Source organism: Etheostoma spectabile, chromosome 13, assembly GCF_008692095.1.
Source record: "Etheostoma spectabile isolate EspeVRDwgs_2016 chromosome 13, UIUC_Espe_1.0, whole genome shotgun sequence".
In the NCBI taxonomy this organism is placed as follows: domain Eukaryota; kingdom Metazoa; phylum Chordata; class Actinopteri; order Perciformes; family Percidae; genus Etheostoma; species Etheostoma spectabile.
This window is the reverse complement of record NC_045745.1, coordinates 16,030,455-16,042,868: the sequence shown is the minus strand read 5'-3', so window position 1 is coordinate 16,042,868 and position 12,414 is coordinate 16,030,455. Positions and strand designations below refer to the sequence as shown.

The following is a 12,414-nucleotide window of genomic DNA, read 5'->3' as shown; positions in this document are numbered from 1 at the left end:
GAGGCTGACTTTCACTGCGGTTTGTTGCCTTTAAAGGAAACTCAAAAGTTTTGCGTAATGGCTGATTATCCCATGGACTATCATGAGAATGATTGCTAGTCATTTTATTTTTTATTCAAACTATTCTGCCTCAGTGTCAGCATTTCCATTCTCAATCCCATTGCCTTTTACATACATCTGTGACCCTCTTATGAGGAAGGAAACTTTAGTTTGAAAGCGTGAGGGCCTTTCAATGCCAGACTTGAAAATCAAGATGTGTCCACAGATAAGAGTGGCCCAAGCTGTATACAGTAAATACATCAGATGCATTTGATCTTATCAACACTGTGGGCCTGGAGGCAGTGTTTCACTACTCCAAATAACAAAATCATTGGAGATAACAGTTTTGCTGTGAAACAGGCTGCAATGTAATTGCACAGGGGAATTTTCACCGTCAGTTTAAATCCACAAAAAGTGCTTGTTTTTGCCACTGACAGGCTTAGATAAGTGTCTGACAACCTCATTTAAAGATGATAAAGTCCAGTCCTGAAATTTAGCAAGAGGTGACAACGGTGAAAAAAGAGAGGAGTGCCGGGGAGAGTTTGTTGTGTTGGAGTACAGAAAGCGTAATGTGTGTTTTAAAGTGTTGTTTGAAAGATTTTCAATGAAATCAAGGGTTGTGTTTACAAATTGTGGCAAGAAATCGGCAAGCAACACTGTACGCAGCTTTCATAGACCACCTTTGTTGGATATGAACTATAGTTGTGGGTAGTTATGCTAAAATTGATCCTAACACACCGGTCCATACATCCGGTCTTAGGTAACTATTTTGACCAGGATGACTACTGCCAGCCATAGAGGAGAAAACACATTTTCCTAAATAAAAATACTGTTCCAAGAGCGGAGAGCTGCAGGAGGAACGAAGGGAATGTTATTAGCTAAAGTTACCGTGTTGACCTAGCATCAGTACTCATAAAAGCATGTCAGGATAACGGCGACTGCTACTGATTTCGATAATGTAGTCAGACGCTCATAATGACAATCTGAGCATCAGTAGCAAAACAGCATTTTAAGTTGATATACATTGACAGTGACCATTGCCCCATGTGTTTTCTTTGGAGCCCAGTTCGCGGCTACCAGCTGCCGGTCTCTCGCTTAAAAGTGGACAATTTAAACAATTCTTGTTCCTTGTCACTTAGACACAAACTCATGGAAAATAGTTCTAGCTCTCTGGCCAAGTCTGCTCTCTGTTTCTCCACTTTGGCTCGGGCAGCTCGCTCTGCCTCAAGCTCTTCTTCCAGCTCCTCTACACGAGCCTAGTAGAACAACATGTTTAAATGCGGCAATACTTTGGGAAAATGTTATTTTATGTAATTCATTCACAGTTACAGGTTGAAAAAAAAAAAAAAGGTTTCTCTTGACGTTTACTTCTCTTGAAGGCTTTATCTTACATAATATTTTGGATTAATGTCCTTGTATATACTAGACTCACTTGGCCTCCTCCAGTTCCTCGGTTCTCTGGATGGCATCAGTTTCGTACTTGGTTCTCCACTGAGCCACCTCAGAGTTGGCCTTGGACATGTTGCGTTGCAATTCAGCCTTGGCCTCCTGCTCCTCCTCATACTGCTCCCTGAGCAGGTCACAGTCATGTCGAGCAGACTGCACTGCGTGGGCTAACGCATTCTTGGCCTGGATAAATATTGATAATGTGTGTATTTCTCTTGGACATACAACTAGTTTTGATACAAAGAGATAAAATAATACATTTTGGCATTTTCATACCTTTATTTCCTCCTCTAGTTGTCTTTTTAGATCTTCAAGTTGTTGATTGTAGGAATTCTTTCCTCTGGTCAGCTGAGAAATAAGAGATTCTTTCTCCTCCAGCTGTCTTGAAAAGTCATCTAGAGAGGTAAAATATATTTTAGAATTGCATTGTTGCACATTAAACTAATTTATTATTTCATGTGCAAATAGTACCACTGACCATTCTCAGCTTGAAGCTTGGCTTTCTGGGTGGTGTAGTCACTAATGGATCTCTGATATTCATCACACCTAGTCCTGTATTCATTCATTTGATCCTCCAAAGTTCTGCAGGTCTTTTCCAAGTTAATCTTATATAGGAAATATACCATATAGTTCACAGGCATTGTTTACTACTTTACAACATTAGACATCTCTAGACATGCATTCACTACTTTGCTGATTTGAGGGATAGAAGTCTTAATGTTAAATCTAGCTTGTCTCGTCCACCTATAATACTAATACCACCTTCTAAATAGAACAACAAATTTAAGGTGGAGGTGTTCATGTTCACAGTTCACAATCATCATTTAGTTAACTACCAGGTTGTCAGTTCCACCAGTGTGAAAAATTTACCTGAGCAACTTGATGCACACATACCTTAGACTTAGCTACGTGTTCCATATTGGAGACCACGTCATCCAGCTCCAGTCTGAGCTCGCTCTTCTCCTTCTCCAGTTTCTGCTTGACTCTCTGCAGGTTATCATCTGCTCTCCAGGTCAGCCACACTGTCAGCTTGTTTCTTCCTGAGTGTGGCAGCAGTGGCTTCATGCTGCAGAGTGCCTCTTCAAGGTCTCTGCGAAGTTTCAGGAACTCAGCTCCCTCTTCTTGTTCATTTCAATCTGGGCAGATGTTTCCACCAGCCTCCTCCAGCCTCTCACTGATCTCCTCTAGCTCTCTGCCAAGTCTGCTCTCTGTTTCTCCACTTTGGCTCGGGCAGCTCCTCTGCCTCAAGTTCTTCTCGCATCCTCTACACGAGCCTAGTAAACAACATGTTTAAATGCGGCAATACTTTGGGAAAATGTTATTTTATGTAATTCATTCGCAGTTACTAATTCACATTTGTACCTGCAGCTCTTTTATCTTCTTCTGGAGTTGAATGGTTATGGCCTGTTCATCTTCAATTTTGCTGTTTAGCTGGCTGACTTCAAAGTCTTTTCTGCAAAATTTAGTTTGATTAGTGATAGCCAAAATGAAACTGCATTCACAATATTATATGACCATACTGAATGAACAATGTAATGATGAATTTTGTACTTTTTCAGGCGCTCCTCCAGCTGTTGCTTGTCATTTTCTAAATCCATTACAGTCTCCTGGTTCAACTTTAAGTCTCCCTCCAGCTTTCTCTTAGATCTTTCAAGGTCCATTCGAATCTTCTTCTCTTGCTCAAGAGATCCTTCAAGCTTAATGCAAATACATTTGATTACAACATTTGTGAATCATTTTATTTGTAATTCTTACAATATCATCTAAATAATACAGTTTTGATATGGATTCTTACATCATCTACTTGCTGCTCCAGCTTAGTCTTGGCCTTGGTCAGAGTGTTGACTTTGTCTTCTTCACTCTGCAGATCATCCAGTGTTTGCTGATGAGCTTCCTGTAAGGCTTTCTTTTCTTTGGTCAACTTAGCAATGATATCATCCAGAGCAGCCATCTCTTCAGCCAGGTTCTTCACCTGTGAACCAAGAAAATATGATTTACTGGATGCCTTGTTAAGTTGCTGATCTGAAACAAATTAAGGTTAAGTTAGATATCACACTGTACCTTGTTTTCTGTGGCGTGCTTCTCTTTCTCCACTTTAGCCAGAGTTAACTCTAAGTCATCAATATCTTTCTTCAGCTCAGAGCACTCATCTTCCAGCTTCCTCTTCTTAGCAGTCAGTTCAGCATTCATCTCCTCCTCATCCTCCAGTCTTTCTGTCAGCTCTTTGGCTTTTGCCTCCAGCTGAATCTTGTTTTTGATCAGCCCCTCACATCTTTCTTCAGCATCACCAAGATTATCTTGCTCCTGTTATAATTTAAAGTCACAGCATTATGGATTGGCAGACTTGGTATGATTTCAATATTATTTGAATTGCTCACAGATTTTAACATTTCTAACATACAGATTGAACTTGGAGCTGCAGGTCATTCTTCTCTTGAAGAAGAGTGACCGTTTTTTCTTCAAGTTCCAAACATTCAATCTCATTAGCATATACCTTAATGACGTGTTCAAAGGAAAATGTCAGTATAGTGGCATTCTCACCGCTTGAACTTGAAGTTGCAGGTCATTTTTCTCCTGAAGAAGAGATACCATTTTCTCCTCTAGTTCTTTTCTCCGAGCTTCAGATTTTGCATAAGCCTCTTTCAGCTTCAGGAATTCTTCCTTCATGTTGGCCATCTCCTTTTCTGCTTCAGCAGATCTCAACAACGGTTTGATCTTGAAGAACAGCTTCATCCAGGGCCAATTCTTGACCCCCATAAATGAACGGACATTCCATTGGATCACTAATAATGCTTCTCTGCGTTCCACCATCTTCTGATACTCAATACGAGACAAAAGACCACGGGATCTGGCTTGAATACCAGTGATGATTTTGGAGAGACGCTCATCTCTCATCTCCTCAAGCAGACCCAGCAAACCAGCCTTAAAGAACACCTAACAACACAATTGGGTATTTACGTTTTGGCTTCTTCTTCATCTCTTACTGGGATATTTCAGTAATCTCAATATGAGAACAACTTTAGATGATACCTTGGTATGTCCAAACTTGTACTGATTGTGATCAATATCCAGAGAACCCAGAAGTTTCTCAGCTCCCTTCCTGCTGTCCATGAACTGACCCTCAGGGATGGCAGCAGGATTCAGGATGCGATATCTGGGAAACAAAAAACAAAAAGTATTTTGGAGAATAATATTTAACTTCTGTTATAAATGACACAGTATTTGACTTATTGAATAATACCTCTGTTTGAAATCTCCATAAAGGATCCTGTTGGGGAAGCCCTTTCTGCAGATCCTGATGCCTTCCAGTACACCGTTACAGCGCAGCTGGTGCATCACCAGAGGGTTCTCCATGGCCCCAGGAGTCTTGGTCTCATTGGGGATGATGCAGCGAACAAAGTGAGGGTGAGTCGACCTCAAGTTGGTCATCAGCTTGTTCAGGTTTTCCTTTAATATGATAAAGCATACATTTATAAATACTGGCTTTTTCAGCATCAACATTATGCAAAATACCACAATGTCATACACAATACCCTATGAAGAGCTGACACAGTCTGAAATGATGATCCTTTCTTCTTCTTCTCTTTTTTGACTTCATCACCCAAAGCTGTTAAAAAAAAACTTGAAAATGTAACCTTATAGCTAGACAAAAAATAAATATTGAATTTCCAATCAAGATAATCATGTTAGGGTACCTGCTTCTGCTCCAGCATAATTTACAAAGAGGACAGACAACACCTTGAGATTAGACTTCTGGTAGAGTCCTACAACGGTCTCATTCAGAGGATCCTTGTTCTTCACCAGCCAGTTGTTGATATTATAATCAACAGTTCCAGCATAATGCATCAGGGCAAAATGGGCCTCTGGTTTCCCTTTAACAACTCTGGGCTTCTGGAAGTTGCCAGATTTTCCCAGATGATTGTCATAGAGCTTAGTTTTAAAGGTGGTATCAGAGGCTTTGGGGAACATGCACTCCTCTTCAAGGATGGACATAATACCCATGGGCTGAAGGGACAAAAATAGGAGTTGTTTAAAAATTAATCATAATATTTTCAATAAATCATCATGTAAGGCTAAACATAGTGTAGTCGCTCACCTTTTCAATTAGGTCAATGCAGGCCTGCAAGTCCATACCAAAATCTATGAAGGTCCATTCAATGCCCTCTTTCTTGTACTCTTCCTGCTCCAGCACAAACATGTGGTGGTTGAAAAACTGTTGCAGTTTTTCATTGGTGAAGTTGATGCACAGCTGCTCAAAGGTGTTGAACTGCAAAGAGAAAATATGTAGGATTTTCTATCTATTTTGTTGAAAGAGGGCAGGTTAATTGTGAACTAATAAGATCATTTACATCAAAGATTTCAAATCCAGCAATGTCCAGGACACCAATGAAGTATTGGCGAGGCTGCTTGGTCTCTAGTGACTGGTTGATTCTTATCACCATCCACAGGAACATCTTTTCATAAACAGCCTTGGAAAGAGCTCCAATTGCATAGTTCACCTGGAAAAAAAGACAACATATCTATTACAAAGCATAGAAATGAATACAGATTTTTTTCATGCAAGATTTTTAGCCTCTGTAGATGTTGCCATATACTGAAGAAAACAGAATGTATTCCTTTATTGGTTATAGAACCTTTATGTATAATATTTAAGTTGACTTTGTTTGTACTTCTTACTTGAGCAACACTTTGTCCCTTGGTGACCCACTCATTCCCTACTTTGACTCTTGGGTGACAGAGACCCTTGATGAGGTCTGCGGAGTTCAGGCCCATCAGATATGCAACTTTGTCAGCATCTGAATAAGGAAAGTGAATTATGTAAGGCCATTGTCTATCTTTGTTGGTTCTGGACCAGCATGACAAACGGAGCTTCTCTCACCTTCAGTGCCATCAGCCTCTGCCTGCTCTTCACGCTGCTTGGTCTTGAACTTCATGTTGCCATGATGCATGATGGCACCAGTCAGCTTGTACACAGAGTTCTTTTCCTCTTGTGTAAAGCCCAACACATCAAAGGCACTCTGTGGAGGAGCACATGATAACTCCTCAAGATTTGTGCACGTAAAATAGTTTTGATCTAAATTCTAAATTTGGGACTCAAAAAATTCTAAATCCTTAAAAGCTACCTTAACATCTATGCTGTACTCGGTGAACAAACTGTCCAATAAGAAATGAACAACTTCATTGTGAGTAGTCTGACGTCAGAATGCAACTGTCCAGTCTGAGCATAAATTGTGTGATCAGCGCAACACACACAGAGAGCCTAATGAAAGGTCAGAAACTGCCTACTACTTTGTACCTGTATGTGTGAAGTCCTAAATGAAAAAATGCAGCCCCCTCATTTATCAGTGGAGCCAGTGAGTTGACAGGGGGGGTCCAGCAAAACAACAGAAAAAAGTTGAATCTGGTTCAAAGGAATGTGCATTCCCTGTAGACCACTTTAAAATCTGAGCGCCTTATTTGTACCGTACTTTATTTTTACCTTGTGATCGTTTTGATAAAAGTTTCTAGAGTTGTAAAATCCTGTCTCTGAGTATTATAAACAGCTAAGAAGCTTTTGATAAGTCTTTGAACATATTCATCTGTTACTCCAACTGGACTTTCTGGATTGCATTTCACTGTCTCACCGGTACCTTAACCAACATATAACCCTGCATTGTTTGAACACTGGCTTGTTTTTGCAATGAAACCTGTGCAACTCATGACTCATGTCACTGACATCTGTTGCCATCAATTCCTCTGCATCATCAATGGAGGCCACTTGGGTTTCCCCCTGAGAGATGAAGGCATAGTCGTAGGGATTGTTTGTGATCAACAGCATCTCTGGAGGACAGAGAGAGAGTGTCAAAGTCAGACAGATGGAGACACAAGTGCAATAACAAGCCAATGACAGCCAGGGTTTTAATTTTTTTCACTTTTTCTTTTCATGGTGGCCAACTACCACTGAGGCACAAATGAGTCACAGCCGTGTACTAACCAAGCAGTTCAGGCTTCTTATTGGAGAGAATCTGGTAAAAGATGTGGTAATCTCTTTCAGCCTTGAGCTGGAAAGTCACACGAGACTTCTCCAGAAGGTCTGAAAAGTGAAAAATACAAGTAAGAAAAAACGTTATTTGTCTAGATCTATGTTGTAAAACATAAATAAAATACTATAAACAGTATTAGTGTATGTTAGATAAGTTTGATCTTACATGTTTCAATATCAGCAGAGGCCAACTTTCCCCTGGCATCAAAATGAATCCGGATGAATTTACCCTGAAAATGTATTGTAGTTTATAGTTTGTATTTTAAAGGAAAACCTTGATATCTGCTACTGCCGCTGTTTACATGGAAACTTACTAATAAATTTCACAGTTTAGTCACACAAAAATTAGAGACTCACAAATCTAGAGGAGTTGTCATTCCTGATGGTCTTGGCATTCCCAAAGGCCTCCAGAGCAGGGTTAGCCTGGATGATTTGATCCTCCAGGGTACCCTGTCAAAAGGGAACATTATACATGCTCAATCTGTAATAAATGTTTAAAGCTACACAGCAAGACTTTAGCAGCCTCTGCTGGCAGTTTTTGAAACTGAGCAAGGAATTATGCAAATGTATTTACCCAATTTAGTTAAAGTGGGTAAGAGTTGATAGATAGACGACAACTTCCACAACTCACACATTTGACAGAGTTTATTTATTACCTTGTCCTTGGCATTGGGGTCTTTCTTTACACCGCTAGCTGCAATACTAGCAAAATACTGGATGACTCGCTTTGTGTTGACAGTCTTTCCTGCACCAGATTCTCCACTGCAATTGACAAGTCAGTGATCAATATTTACAGTAGCATAATGTAGAATGATATTTTATATCAGAGCATTTAGTGTCATATATGATTTTCAAGAATGAGACATTACATACGTGATCAAAATGGACTGGTTTTCACGGTCTACAAGAACAAATTTGCAGAGAGTACAGTTTTGTGAGTATCAAGATTCAGCATAGTTACAGTACACGTAAGAAAAGTTATCTAAATTTAGTAGGTTGTACCTGACAGCATGTACTGATAGGCATTGTCAGAGATGGAGAAGATATGAGGAGGAGCTTCAGCCCTCTTCTTTCCTCTATAGGCAACAACCACCTCTTGGTTGTAGACTGGCAGCCACTTGTAGGGGTTGACAGTCACACAGAAGAGCCCAGAGTAGGTCTGTGAATCACAGAAAAAATATATCTGTGTTCACAACAACCATTTGTAATTTAAAACTTTATGTTTTTATATATTGATCATTTCAGCTTTTTGACACACTATTTTCTCTTTCGTGTACTTTTGACTTTTTAGTCCATTATTTTGTTTTTGTTAAAGATTTAGAACTAGTGCCAATATTTATTTAAGAATAGGAGCTAAATTAACCATGATCTCATCTTCTACAAGTGTAAACATACTGTTTTATCACATTCAGCAAACCCCGCTTTGAGAGGTGTACAGTAGAGTTTATTGACAAATCTTTTTCATATGATTGTAGTCTACTCACATAGATCATCCATGCTGCATAACGCTCTTTGAGGTTAAATAGCACAGCTGGTTCATGGAGGAAGGTCAACATGGCCATGTCCTCAATCTTGTCAAACTTTGGAGGATTCTGTTGCAGAACCTGGGACTCTTTGACCACCACAGTCTGAGGAAAATAATACAGTTTTCCTGATTAATACGTAATAGTCACATTATCAAGGGTTCAAATCTGACCCGAGGCCCTTTGCTTCATGTCATCCCCCCTCTCTCTCCCTCATTTCCTGGCTCTGTTCAGTTGTTATAATAAAGGGAAAAAAAAAACAAAAAATATCTTATAAGTAAGTAAGCCAAACATTAAAAAAAAAATTATACAGCTTGTATAACATTACAAATCATGCCACACATGATGGCAGCAGTGCCTCATTTGACCATACTTTACTCGAGGCACTTTAATGGCAGTGATACACACAGGGTCCCTATAGAATTTATATTTGCACTCATTCAAGGATAGATGCTTTGAATCACACATTGAGTTACTCTCACATTATCACTTGCTCCCAGACAAGGACACTCACATAGACACTCTCGTCTAATGTGTTTCCCTTGCTGCTGTTACTGATCCTGGTGATCGGAGTGACCCAGTTAGGATGGATTCAGTTTTTGTTCCGGGACAGATTGGTTTTAAGTGAACTGAAGAATTAAGTGAAGGAGTCTCTGGATTTGACAGTGCTTAACTTTTGGCATTCTAGGTAGATCTTAGTTTCTGAGGTGAAACACTTTGGATACCTGCTGGTTGTTGTAAAGTGCTATATTCATAAATGTTGATTGATTTATTAAGGCAAAACATTTATTTTATGGCAAGTATTTCCCATTTCAATATGAATGAATTCTCTTACAACTCTGTTTATGGCTGGCCACACCCTCTGTCCTTTGACCCTACCATCAGACAAGGAAAAACTCCCCAAAAAAACTTTAACAAGGAAAAGCAGAAAGAAACCTTTAGGGAGAGCAACCGAGGAGGGATTCCTCTCCCCGGACGGACAGCCATGCAATAGAGTGGTATTCACAGAACAGACCAGCATAATATAAGTAAAGTATAAACAATCCATATGACACAATGATACATAGAATGGAAAGTGAGAGGAGAGAGAAAGGGTTGAGAGAGAGACCAAAATACTCTGCAACCCAACCTATAATAATAATAATAATATTAATAATAGTAATAATAGAAAGTAGTATCAGTAACGGTAATAGAATGATGATGATAACAATAGTAATAATAATAATGTATAATTGCAACTATGATAAGTTAACCGCATGTGTTAATGATATAAACTAAATGTCTGAATGGTAAAATGACACCAACCTTCCCATTCTGTGTCTCTACCGTGACCTTGTCTCCATCTCGGCTGCTGACAGTTGCCTTCACAAACTCTTCGACTGGATCTGGGACAAAACATTCCTTCTTTATGTCGAAGAGACGTGTGGAGGCCTCCATACGCTCCTTGTCCGACTTCCTCAGGTACGGAGCAGCCGGCCCAAACACAGACATTTCTGCATCCCCCATGGCTGCACTAATGCACACACAGTTAGTAGAGGTGATTAAGGTTTCACTCTGAAACTGTCTGTTTCTCATACTTTACCATGTTATCTTTTACTTTTCTTTTTAACTGTGATTTCAAGGAAAATCAAAACTTTTGTCTTTTATATCAATCTTTAACTCTATAATATGAATTGCTTAGAAAAGGAGAATTTACCGGTGGATTCAGCTCCGATGACAGGTGAGCTCAGACCTCAGAGTATGCCAGTGACCTAAAGGGAACAGAGAAAACTATAAGTAAGATATTGTGAGGATATTGTAAAATGTCTGAATTTTATACTTACTTTACATTAGTATTAGAAAAAGTAACTATGCTTTACATTAAAAAACTGTACATTCCTAACACATATTTAAATTGATTTACCTTTAGTTTAGACTTCAGAAAATAAAAATAAATAAATAAAATACAGTACAAAAACAGCAGTAATTCAAAATACAACCAGTTGTGCAGACTTACAGAGGCCAGGTGAAGAGGAACAGCTGCTAGACCTGCAGGGAAGGCAGGGATCAAATATATAACCCCTGTTAACCCTGCCTTACAAGGCCAAGGTTACCACCCTGACCCACTCACGCACACACACATATCTCAACAGGTATACTACTTCACACATACCCCTTTACCCTCACACACACACACATTATGGTTATCGCCATTACTGTCATCACTTATGATAAGGCTCTCATGATATCTGGCTGCTTTAACTGCTCACATCCGAATAATGGGATTTTTTTAGGAATGGTGCCAGGAACTTTCTCTTACATAACTCGCCTGTCACTTACCAAAGCACAGCCTTTTATCTCTAATTCTACCACAGTTGTTTTCTGTCATCTCAGTGAGGACTGGTGGTGGACACAAACCAGATTCTATTTTTTGTCTCTAAGGGGGAGCAAAAAAGGGTGCAAGTGTAACAACAAAGGTATGAATTGCTACCTATAGGTCAAAAATGTATAAGTAAAATTACCAAAATTTCCTATTTCTTTTATATCAAATTCTTGTGTATTTTTTTATTTATCTAATAATCTGTTTTGGGACACTAATAGCCAAAGTATGTGCAACTGTGACCAGTGGGTTCTGGGAAATCTATTTTTGCTGTACAGAAACAAATCTGAAACAGCAAAAAATCTTAAATAGGTTTCCGTAAATAGGAACAGTAGGAGAAACTGCTTCTATTTACTAAGTCTGTCTTGAAAACAGGATGGTTCATCTTAAGGGGTTTAAATCAACAATAGATTTTAAAAAACTTTGACTCTTTTAACAAATTAAAATAACTATTAATTAATAAACTTAAAGGGTTGTGTAGAATCCCTTTTTTAGTATTTCAACTTTTGGGAGATTTAGTTTTTTACTATTTGCAAATGTTGTGGATAGTACCTGGTAGCCGGTTCTTTTTTGGTACCAGCTGGTTGAGGTTGTGAGACAGCTGAGCAGATACTAGAAGGTGGATTTAAAACACTGCAGACCATGGATCGGTCAGAGAGAAAGGTCACCAGCACGACACGGGACATCCTGCACAAACCGCCATTTTTAAATAAGCTACAGTCTATAGTGACTGCAATTTTTTTAAATGACAGCCTGTAAAACTAAGCTGTACATTATATAGTAGATTCGACAAGTGCCAACATCGTTGTCAATACAAGGATCCAGCGAGTGTCGTGTTAATGATGTTGCTTCAATTTCATGTGGCTCAGCTGGACAAATCCTAATTTGATATGTTGTAGCTTTAATGATGAAGTGTTGGCCCATCTCTTGCAAATAGCATAGTTGACACAACAGTTATTTTTCCCTCTTTTAGTAATTTTGATCCGCCTGACTTAAAGGAGGTGAATGGTATTATATTCGATTTT

General features: G+C 39.1%; 1 pseudogene; it reads right to left on the bottom strand.

Annotated features, from left to right (window-relative positions):
- LOC116700275 (myosin-7-like) overlaps positions 1–11,095 on the bottom strand; it is a 14,758-nt pseudogene extending 3,663 nt beyond the window's left edge.
- Positions 11,096–12,414: the final 1,319 nt, after the last annotated feature.